Consider the following 10,487-nt stretch of genomic DNA (forward strand, 5'->3'; position numbering starts at 1 on the left):
GAGATTGCCTGTAACGCGTCTTCGTATCATATGCTTCGTGAACAATAATTGTATCGATTTTAATAACGCTCCTTTATTCCCGAGAATCGATGTTCTGAATCGAAAAATGTTAAAAACCTTCGAAATTTATAATAGGTATCAATGAATATAAATTTATATATTATTTTATATATTTTATATTATTAATATAAATTTATAATAGATGGAATGGAACAATGGAAAGTTGTAGATTTCCGAACCAAACTTTCTAACTTACTTTACAAAAATCCAACGATATTAAAGCGAGACGCATTCACTTTCTATTGTTGCCATTCATATCTAAAATATTACATACACGTGACATAAGGAATCTTGGGCGTTGCGCGATATAATTCCAGCTGTCGCGTCGTTTTGAAACGCAAACAACGGAGAAGAATTCCTTCGTCCCCCTCGCTTTCCACCCAGCCGGGATTCTAGAGAAACGCTCGTAGAGGAACGTCACGCGTGACGAACGTCAACTGTCCTTCCCTGAAAATTGAACGATACGGAATTAACAACAACAATGACAAAAAAAAAAAGAAACAATAGATGTAGAAGGAAAGAAAGGGGGGAAAAAATTAAAAAAATTTCCAAATCGAAAAATGCTTATACCGTCATAGCCGCGACACGCCGTGCCCCATCCCTCCTCCCCCTCTCTCCACCTCCCGTTGCGTCCGTTTTCCCCGCATTTCCAATAAACGCCTAGAAACGATGAGGCGTCCGCGCGAGGAGGCGGAGCGAGCAGATGGAATAGCACGAATTGGAAATAAAATGCAGGAACGATTGGAAGTAACGGCTTCCCGGTCCGCGGGAACATCGTCGATTTTTTCGAACGAGGAGTCGAAGGTGAGAGAGGGGGGCAACCCGCGAGGGGGGTTGAAAAGCGTTCGGCGCGGGGGAGGCCGAGGGGGAGAGATGGTTGTCCGTGTCGACGCGTGCGAGAGGCCGCCGCCGCGAGGGTGGCACAAGCGGGCCGAGCGAGAGAGAGAGAGAGAGCGCGCGCGCGAGAGAGAGAAAGGATCGGACAGTCGGAGTTGGAGATCGGGGGGGAGGGGGGCGGCGGGGACGGTTTTTTCCAATCAAGCAACCTGCTGAATTTGTTTTTTCCCCGAAACGTCGCTGCCGTTTCAAAGTTATTGATTGCCATCCGGGGGGCGGAGGGGGAGGAGGGCACGGGTTCCGCGGGGGGGATGCGCTGCGGAACGGTTTGGGTATATGTGGGGGCGGCGGTATAGGTACGAGCGGGGTGTGCTGTCGCTCGTTTCGTTCCGTTTCGTTTCGCCTCGTCCCCGTTTCGCTACGTTACGTTACGTTTGCTCGGCCGTGCATCTCCTCGCGCAATATAGGGGCGGAATAATAATTACGGCGGCGAGCGGCACGCGAGGGGCGGACGGGGCGGCGAGGGGGAGAGAGAGAAGGGCCGGATCGCAATCCGGTTTCAATGATTGCGATTGACTGGAATCGCGGAGAGGGTGAATATCGGTCGTACGCCGCTCCTGCCTCCCCACCGATGACGGGGAGGACGACCCGTTCCGTTGTTCCCGATGATTTTGAAGGTCGAGTATTGCACTCGGTCGAGTATTGTATTCGGTTATTGGAATTGGGATGGATTAAAATTTTTCGAGATTTTTTGTTTTTTTTTGTAGCAAGGAAATTAAGGTGAGATATATATATATGTACGGTATTTAATGGTATGTAATGGTAGATCGTTGTTACAGATCGTTGTTATCGGTGAGGAGAGAGGGTTCGATAGTTGTTGATCGAATGATTTGGAGGATCGAGTTGCAAGCGTACCGTATTTGGTAGTTGGAATTAAAGTTGAATATGATAATTCATTCTTATCTTCTAATGGTCGGAACCGGTTGTTCCGGGTGAAAATCGAGTTGTAACTCGAATTGGATTATTAGGATGGATCGAAATTTTTAAACGCGTTCTATATTTAAATATAGATCGTTCTTACTATCGATGATATGGATTCAAGCGTTGTTCAAAAAGTATTTTGAAAATGGGAATATGGATTGAAAATTTCGAAATTAAGGGAAAAAGGTATTTTAAATTTTTATATGCATATACGGAAATGTGGTATATAAAAAAAAACGTAGAAAAACATTGTTTTGTATGCGAGGCGGATCGTCAATATTTACTTGCAAGTTGGATCTTCCTTCACGTCAAATTATGCAGTGCATTCGATGGTATTGCATTATAGGTGTTTATTATGCATCATGAGTTGATCACTGAACAAGCAGTTAACGCACAGCTGCAGAACGGGCAACTGTAATTTTACCGAAGGTTTTACCCAAGCAAAAAGAAACGAGCATGCTACCGAACACTATTGTTCTTCTTTCGAATAAGATAATAGTCGAATGTGTATTAATAAATGAAACTCGGGTATAAAATCCCACACGATGTTTCGAATCGTTGTATTTGAAATCACGTTTCGTGATTTCAAAATTCAACACTTTTTAAATTAACATGCATCTACTGTCCGAACTGAATCGAAGAAATGAAAGCTCGAACGAATAATTTCATTCGCAGTTTTATTTACTTTTACTTCTATCTAATTCACTTCGTTAAATTGAGATACTTGTTTCTTATCATATCTAGAATTATTCGTTGAACGCAGTACAAAATTATTATTCGTACGCATGATGTTACTTTCTTACTACAACTGTTCTCTCGCAATGTCCATAACTCGCAACAAGTGTAATGACGATGAGAAAGAAAAAGAAAGAAAAAAGAGAAAAGAAAAGAAAAAGATATTTATTTATATCAAAGAACCTTCCAACCACGATCCACGGATAAACGTCTCAAATTGCTCGCATTAAAATGAAGCATCCCATATGTATAATAAGATCGCAATATATTCAGTTCCAATTTGAAGCAATAACACGTATCGTCGCATGATCGCGATTTACCAGATCCAGTTGCGCAGGCAATAACCGTATTGCCCGCATGTTTTAGCGACGGTTTTCGATCCCGTTTCGCTTTCCTCGTCCCGAAGGTGAGACGGTTTTTGCGAGGTTTCTGGGCAAGGAAACAATTGAAAATTACCGGCAGTCCGTTTGCATCCGTAATGAGAACTGGCTCCCCCATAAGGAGGCGGTCGTTAACGACCGCGGCCGTATGAGGTAGACGAAGCGGCTCGGTCTATAAATTTATTGCCGCTCCGCCATTTTTGTCAGCATCATTTATACGAGTCGTAACGAGATTCGCCTTTTTAACTCGTTAAAGCCCGGCGGTGCGGCGACAATTCTATTGCAAAACGAGCCACTCTCGTGCCAGGACTACGATCGCGAGACGAGACCGACCATGCGACTCTACTCTTCGTTCCTCCACGTCCATAGCCGCCGCGGACACGTCCGATTCCGAAACCGTTTCGATCCTCGTTCCAAATAAAATCGTACAAGCCGCGCTACCGATCGAACCGCGCGGCCAATTTGTTCTCCTCTCCTCTCCTCTCCTCTCTTCTCTCTCGTTCAAATAGACGAAGCAAAGAATCGTCGATCGACGCTCGTTCTTTCGACATTCTGCTCACTTTTGCTCACCCGATCGTAAGCTTAATTCCATCGGTAAATAGCTAAGCCTCTCGTTTTACTGCGCCTCCGACACCGCTGTTGCGCAGATTAATTTTAAGACTGAAGTTTAAAAGTTGAAGTGAATAGGATAGTGTTGGAAGAAAATTATTTTCTAAAGTACTCTTCTTGTATACACATTTTTTTTTTGTCCCTTGTATTTAAAGCAAAGAAGCGGAATAAATGAAAAGAGATTATGATTTAATGATTTAATCATCGCGTGAAAGCGTGATGACAGAATAATTACTTTCATACACGTCTTTTTCGATTACAACTTAATGCTATTAACGCGATAAGAATCCTTTTTATAAGCGATAAATCAATCGTATAATGCCGACAGCCAGCGACGTAAAGCCATATCGCCATCTCGGAACCTTGGCTCTGGGTGGTTAGCGCATCGTAAATTAATTCGTGTCAATTAAAAGACCGTTAATGGTTCAAGTTCTATTCAACCGTTGACCGACGCTGAAAGAATTTTCTAGAAATCAATTTCTCTAACAGAGAATTCTTGCTTCGGTCTTATCTCCGTTTCATGCGGTTTTATCGACGTATCGAATATTTATTGATACTATGCATAAGAATAACGCTATGATACGTAAGTGTCATACTTGCACTTAATTAACACGTAGATTTTGTAATTATTGAAATATTTCTGCCTCTTCGTAAGATGGGATTTCTTTTCTTTTTTTTTTTTGTTTTGAGACGTGTATTACTTTTGTTACATTTATCGTCATAAATCGTAACATAAAATCTCTTTTAATAGCTTTGATTGAACGAGAGTTTATCCGATGATATTTAAATTTTCTTCCGATAACGATGATAATGTGATTAATTTAGAGATTCTTCGATTCTTCTATTTTTTTTTTCAAATTTGACGATAATCTCCAAACTGTTTTGTTATTTATTACTATTTTTCTATTTGCTTTCAAGTAAAATACAATTTCGTGTCCTCTTGGCGTTCTTTCAATTTTATACTATTATTTTTAGCGGTTAAATCAATCGTTAGATTTTCAATTTTTTTTTTTCCTTCCTAATTCTTCGGCAATGTTTTCGTGTTTGTCACTTTGTTAATTCTATTTTTAACTGGATTTATGTTGTTTTTAATTAAACAAATCTTTATTTTTTTGAATTTCAATATATTTGAATGGTAATGTGAAATGTTGTGCTGCACGAATGCGTTAAACGTCATTCAGTTTTTGTAAAAGCAGGCGGAGAAAGTAAATAAATACATTCAAAAAATAAAGGTTCTGTATTCTGTACTATCGTTTTTCATCAGCAAATTCTTTGTACTCTCGTTCGAATAAAATTAACACAGCAGAAAAACGTGACACGGTCAAAAGTGTAAAATGAAACAAAATGGGCAGTGTGTAAAAAAAGAAAAATTACCACTTCAAAGAATACAAAAGGATATTTTGTGCTTTGTACGTGCGCGAAACATATCCTACCGTAGGTATTTTTTACACTTCCAAATATCTCTTTTATACCTATAAAAAAAAAAGTAAGAATCATAGAAAATATGAAAAATACTAAAAAAACTCCTTCTCCTCGTGGAAAATATTAAAATAAAATAACAAATATATAATAGTTAGAAGCCAAATAAATAAACCGAGATCAACAACCAATAAGAAACGTTGAAAAATACTAGACCAAATTAAATATCAATTATTTATCTTTCTTAACCAAAAAAAAAAAAAAAAGAGAGAGAGAAGAAAAATTTAAATCAAATCCAACAATCCTTCCAAATTTTAATTCAACGTACTCGCGCAAAATACCAAAGAATTCAAACCTCGACCGATTATAACAAATACATCTCTCCACACACTCTACCTTCGAAATCTGAAGCTAAAAACGCTCTCCTCCTCTTCTCCTTGTTGGCGAAAATTTCGAGTCCTCGTTACTCCTCGAAGAATCGCGGAGACCGGGCCAGCCAAACTTCCTCCAAGGTCGTCGTGGTCGCCGGCACCGCCGCTGCCGCCGCGAAACCGAAGCAAAGACAAGTAGACATTCCTGCCGCGTTACATCGCGACGTAATATACAGTCAGTCGGCTTTCCTCAACGACAAAGGCTCACTGGGACGACTGACAAAGGCGCACACGGTAGGCCGGCATATTAGGACGGTATGCGGTGTCCGCTCTCCGCTCCGCTCGTATATAATAATGCGGCCGCGGGGACCGGATCCGAGCCGGGGCTCCTCCTCCCCCTTCGGTCCTTGCGTCACCGGATGTCATCACTGGGACCCGGCGCTGATTTACATCGCCCCGTAGGAATCCTCCTCCTCCTTGCCGATCCTTCGCGCATAAAATATGCTCCCGTCATATCGTTATGCCCCGACATAACCGCGGCCGACCGACAAAGGCCGCCTCCGTCCCCTTAAGTGCGCGGCGGGAAATTTGAATTTGACGAATTTGGAAAGAAATCGTTCGCTAAAGAAATTTAACGATAGACGGAAAATGTTGCAACTATTATGTATAGAAAATTTCGAAATATTATACGCGAGGGAGCGTGTTTCAAGAAGACTTTTCGTACCTTTCTCTACGAAGCATAGGCTCTCTCTATCAGAGACTAATACGAGGATTCGAAGTTATCCACCCTCTGATCCTCTCATGCTTCGAAAAGTCGTGCGGAGAGGTCGGTGAAAAGAGGGGGAGGGGAGGGAAAAGAAAAACGGAAGAGAGAAAGAAAAGGAAATAATCAACTTTGATCGACGCATGGTCGAAGCAATTGGTAAAACTCGTCGCGATCCCGTGGTACGATGGTCGGGATGCAGAAACGTTCGCCTTCGATACTCGCGTTCTGGTTGTCCCGATGGAGAGGTGTCCTGGTCGGATTGAAAGTGCACGCGGACAGAGATAAATCGTTTCATCGATGGATATCAAAGGACCGGGATACCGGATCCAACCCTCGCTCTCTCTTTCTCTCTCTCTCGCTCTCTCTCTCTCTCTTTCTCCGCTCTCTCGACATACCGTGGCCGTGCAGAGAGCCATTTGTGCGTTAAATCGAAACGCTCTGTGGAATAACGCACGGATCCCGCTCGCGACAAAGGATATTACGCTTGTTGTTGCCAGAGTGTTCCTCGTTCGTGGTGGTGCACGGTGTCGCGGACTGGCTCCAACCTTTTTCTTGTGTCTCGTGTGGATCTGCCCCGCTCTGATCGGATTTGGAAATGTTTACCGGACGTTGCCGGCGATCGGTTACAGTTTGTTCAGAACGATTCGGAAGGTTGTCGGTTTTTTTTTCTTTTTTCTTTTTTTCTTTTCCAAACCGAGCGAAAGAAAAACTTCCACATACCGTGAACTTGCGATGATTATGCGTGTGAATTAGAGAATACGTAAATGATAATTCGAAAAATATCTGAAGAATTACTTCAATACAATCCACGGTATAACGAATCATCAGGATCAAGATAAAATTTTCCCCAAGATCGGTCTCAAAACCATTGGAAAGAAAAAAATTGTTGCCGCGAGAAAACAATATGGCGAAGAGGAGGGAGGGGGGTTGGGCACAGTGTAGGTGTTCACGCTGCATCGAGTGGCCGACCTTCGTGTCGTGACGTCGGCGGCATGGCCGTTTTTGCGGGGTCGGGTCCGAGCTCGCCATAATACGATTATAATATGACAACGCGCTTTTAATTCCCGGCATGCCTCTCCTCGTGCGCGCAGCCCTATTCATACAGGCCGCGATACGTTTATAGCCCGGTCAGGCCACGTCGCTCGCCGCTGCCACTAACAGGTGTCTCCGATATGGCATGTTGTCCCTCGTGCCAACCCCAGCACCCCGCGTCGCGAAACGCCATAACGAGCGTTGACACCGGCGTACCCGCTTTTGCGTACCCCCTTTGCTCGTTCTCTCCGCCCCGCCAACAACAATCGACTCCCCTGGATTTCGGAGTCGATGTTCCAAGTGTTGCATCCATTTTTTCGAAGTAATTTGAGAATAGAAAGATAGAATAGGCGATAGAAAGTTTCGAGAGGCGAAACTAGAGACACCGTTTTCGTTGAGAATATGTATGGTGGATTTCTGTAACGAGTTAACTTATTAAGTTTGACGAGAGGTGATTCGGAATTGATTCGATTGATAACATACGGCTGCTGAAGAAACTGACACTGGAGCTGTCGATTCATGAATTGATATCGAAAATATCGAGTTACTCATCTGACCTGATGATCGACGCAATCTTATTAAACTTGAATTGGATCGAACGGTTTATTTTAGAGCGCATCGTAACATCTAACACAATGGAACTAGCTAATCTTCCTTCTAACTTCCTTCCTCCTAGATATTTACAATTAATTATTCACATTCGACACACTCTCGACCCTCCCTTATCCAAACCGTAAAGAGAAACACCAACGTTCGGGACGAAAGACGGGGATCCCCAGAATTTTCTCAGAGAAAAACCCCTATCCCAATTCATCGTCTTAAAATTGACTATTCGTTGATTTCCCCGACACTTTCGTACTCGTGCTGCTCTTTCTTAAAGAGAGGTGGTTCCCGAAAGGGTTGGAAGCGTTCTCGTATTCGGTTCATTGTCGGGCCGGATGAATAACAGAGGCCGACTCGGCCGGATTCCGTGGTCGAGAAATATCTGGATCCGGGTATAAAGGACAGGTGGCAAGCCCGTGGAAGACAGTCCGCGCACAGCTCTCAGAGCTCCGGTGCCGAAGAGGAGAGGGGCGCATATCGGGTGGACGGATGACAGCCGGGGAGGAGGGCTCCGGATAGATAATGAGGCTGACGGTGGAGCGGAGGGGAGGGGGGTTAGACACCGGGATGAGAAAAGCGGGGAACACGATCGCGAGGATGGATTCCTAACCTGAAGGAGAGCAGCATCAGCGGATGGAATCAGCCGGGGCCTAGACGTCCTGGTTGAGTGCAAAGTGTAACAAATCCAGCTTTCACCCGGGCCAGACAGGGAGACAATTTATGTGACGCATGTTCCGTTTCGTTTCGAAGGCCGATCCCCGATGCTGCGACAACGAGAAGTCACTCTGGCTGTCTGCCTCTGCGAGCCTATTCCCCGGCTTCCACGCTTGATTCCACGCCACGGTGAAATCCCACGCGGTAAACTGTGATGGGTGTCCTGCCTCCTGCCGCATCCTTGCCCTCCCCTTCTCCTCCTCCTCCTCTCCTACCGATGCTCGGCCTCCCAGCTGTACTTCGGATCATCCGACGATCCAAGGATCGTTAGCGGTCTGCCAATTTTTCCACTCCGCGCGCCCTTCCGTCCGAATTATCGAATTGGTTCGAGGGAAAGTATACAGTTGGATCGAACGGGCGTGAATCTCTCGATGACGTTCTCAATCGTTTCTACGAGGATAACCAAGATTATTGAAATTGTCGATTTGATGAAAATTTATCGAAATGATATTAAAAAATTCATCCTCTGTATTTTTTATTCGGAGAAATTAGCCTATTATCGAATGGGGGAGTAGGACAAACGTAAGATAAATCGGATGAAATCTCCCTCTGTTATAATATCTTCGAATTAAATCTTGGAAAAATAAGTGGCCGAATATAAAGTCAGCGGGGCACTAATTCAATCTGAAGAAAGCCGGCTCGCGTCAAAGCGGTGGATTGTGCGTAGGAACCGGCCGTTTGTCAACAGGATGCAGCAGCCCTGGAACAGGTTTTCAACGGTAATGGCGCCTGCGCCCTGTTAATTGGTATTTATTATAATTGGTGCTCATACTTGGTCACGGCGCGAGATAAGCACCGACGAAGGGGATAGACGGCGACTAAGCCATCGCATTTTGGGGACAGCCGATGATAATTCCATAACGAGTTAAAGGGGATCCACCCATTAACATGGGCAAATGCGTGGCCCGTAAAAGTGACGCTGGCTCGTGGGAACCCTCAAGAACCAGATCTCGGAAGGATCTTTCACGCCCAGGTAGGTGCCAACCCTTTGGGGGTGGGCCTTTTGGAAGCCGAAACGCGTCCTGGATGGGCGTGATTTGACGTCTCGATGCGAGCTGCTATAATTCACCCAGCTGGCCCACGTGGAAGCTGGCCGGATGTGGGTTAAATGGGTGAACTGACCACCTTCTCCATCTTTGAGACTGTTATCTCTCTCGTTCGGAGACGGAGCGTAGAGAGGAGAGGGTTGTAAAGAATTTTTTATCGTTTTGGAAAGTGAAACGTGGAACGTGGAATGTGGTTCTTTTTCTTTTTTTTCTTAAGGAAACCCTGTTTGTCGAGTTATCGAAAGTCACTCACGTAAGCGGAATAAAAAACGCATCTCGAGGAATATTTTGTAAATAAGCCCCAAAAAGACTTCCTGAGAGATGTAAGAAAACGATAGAGCAGAACGATTCATAACGCAATAAACAATAAAATATCGTGTATTCATATCAAAAAAAAAAAAAGAAAGTAATTTATGAGACACTTAATAGAAGAAGTTTTAACTAATTTCTCCATTCCTCCATTCAACAAACGTTTATTAACGTTCACTCGAGTTTCAAAATGAACGAAATCTCGCCCAAGATACGAGATATACGCAATATAAAACGGTTCACCGATCGCGGCTGAAACCGACCGTTACCACGGGACGTGCAACGATTCATCCAAAGGATGGTCGAACGATATTTAATCGTACCGTTATTGCTCCACGACCGCGAGCCATTAACGAGCAAATCCTCTCCGTTGATCTATCTTCCTTCGTCCTCTACCTTGCATCACGATTCCTTTCGAAAGAGAAAGAAACGTACACTTATGAATATTTAACGAATGGATTAGAGGGAAAAGAGAATATATACGTGGAAATGATACATCGAAACAAAAAGAAAAGAAAAAAAGGGGGGGAGGAAGAGAAGCAGACACGAAGAAGGAAGGCCATTCCAAATATTACGTACCTTTATCACGGGAGTGCATTAGATCCAACTAAGGCGTTAGTTTATG

General features: G+C 43.9%; 1 long non-coding RNA gene across 3 annotated transcripts in view; it reads right to left on the reverse strand.

Moving 5' to 3' along the window:
• The window catches only part of LOC107995237 (uncharacterized), a 29,866-nt gene extending 23,861 nt beyond the window's left edge, over positions 1–6,005 (reverse strand). Inside the window, exons 1-2 of one of the 3 annotated variants that reach the window (XR_009830193.1) lie at positions 5,418–5,991; positions 335–507 (exon numbers count right to left, since the gene is read on the reverse strand). This is a non-coding gene — a long non-coding RNA (uncharacterized LOC107995237). Of the gene's footprint in view, positions 1–334; positions 508–5,417 lie in introns of all 3 variants that reach the window. The other 2 variants (XR_009830192.1, XR_009830194.1) reach the window with 2 other exon arrangements.
• Positions 6,006–10,487: the final 4,482 nt, after the last annotated feature.

The sequence above is a fragment of the Apis cerana genome, linkage group LG6 (assembly GCF_029169275.1).
Source record: "Apis cerana isolate GH-2021 linkage group LG6, AcerK_1.0, whole genome shotgun sequence".
In the NCBI taxonomy this organism is placed as follows: Eukaryota; Metazoa; Arthropoda; class Insecta; order Hymenoptera; family Apidae; genus Apis; species Apis cerana.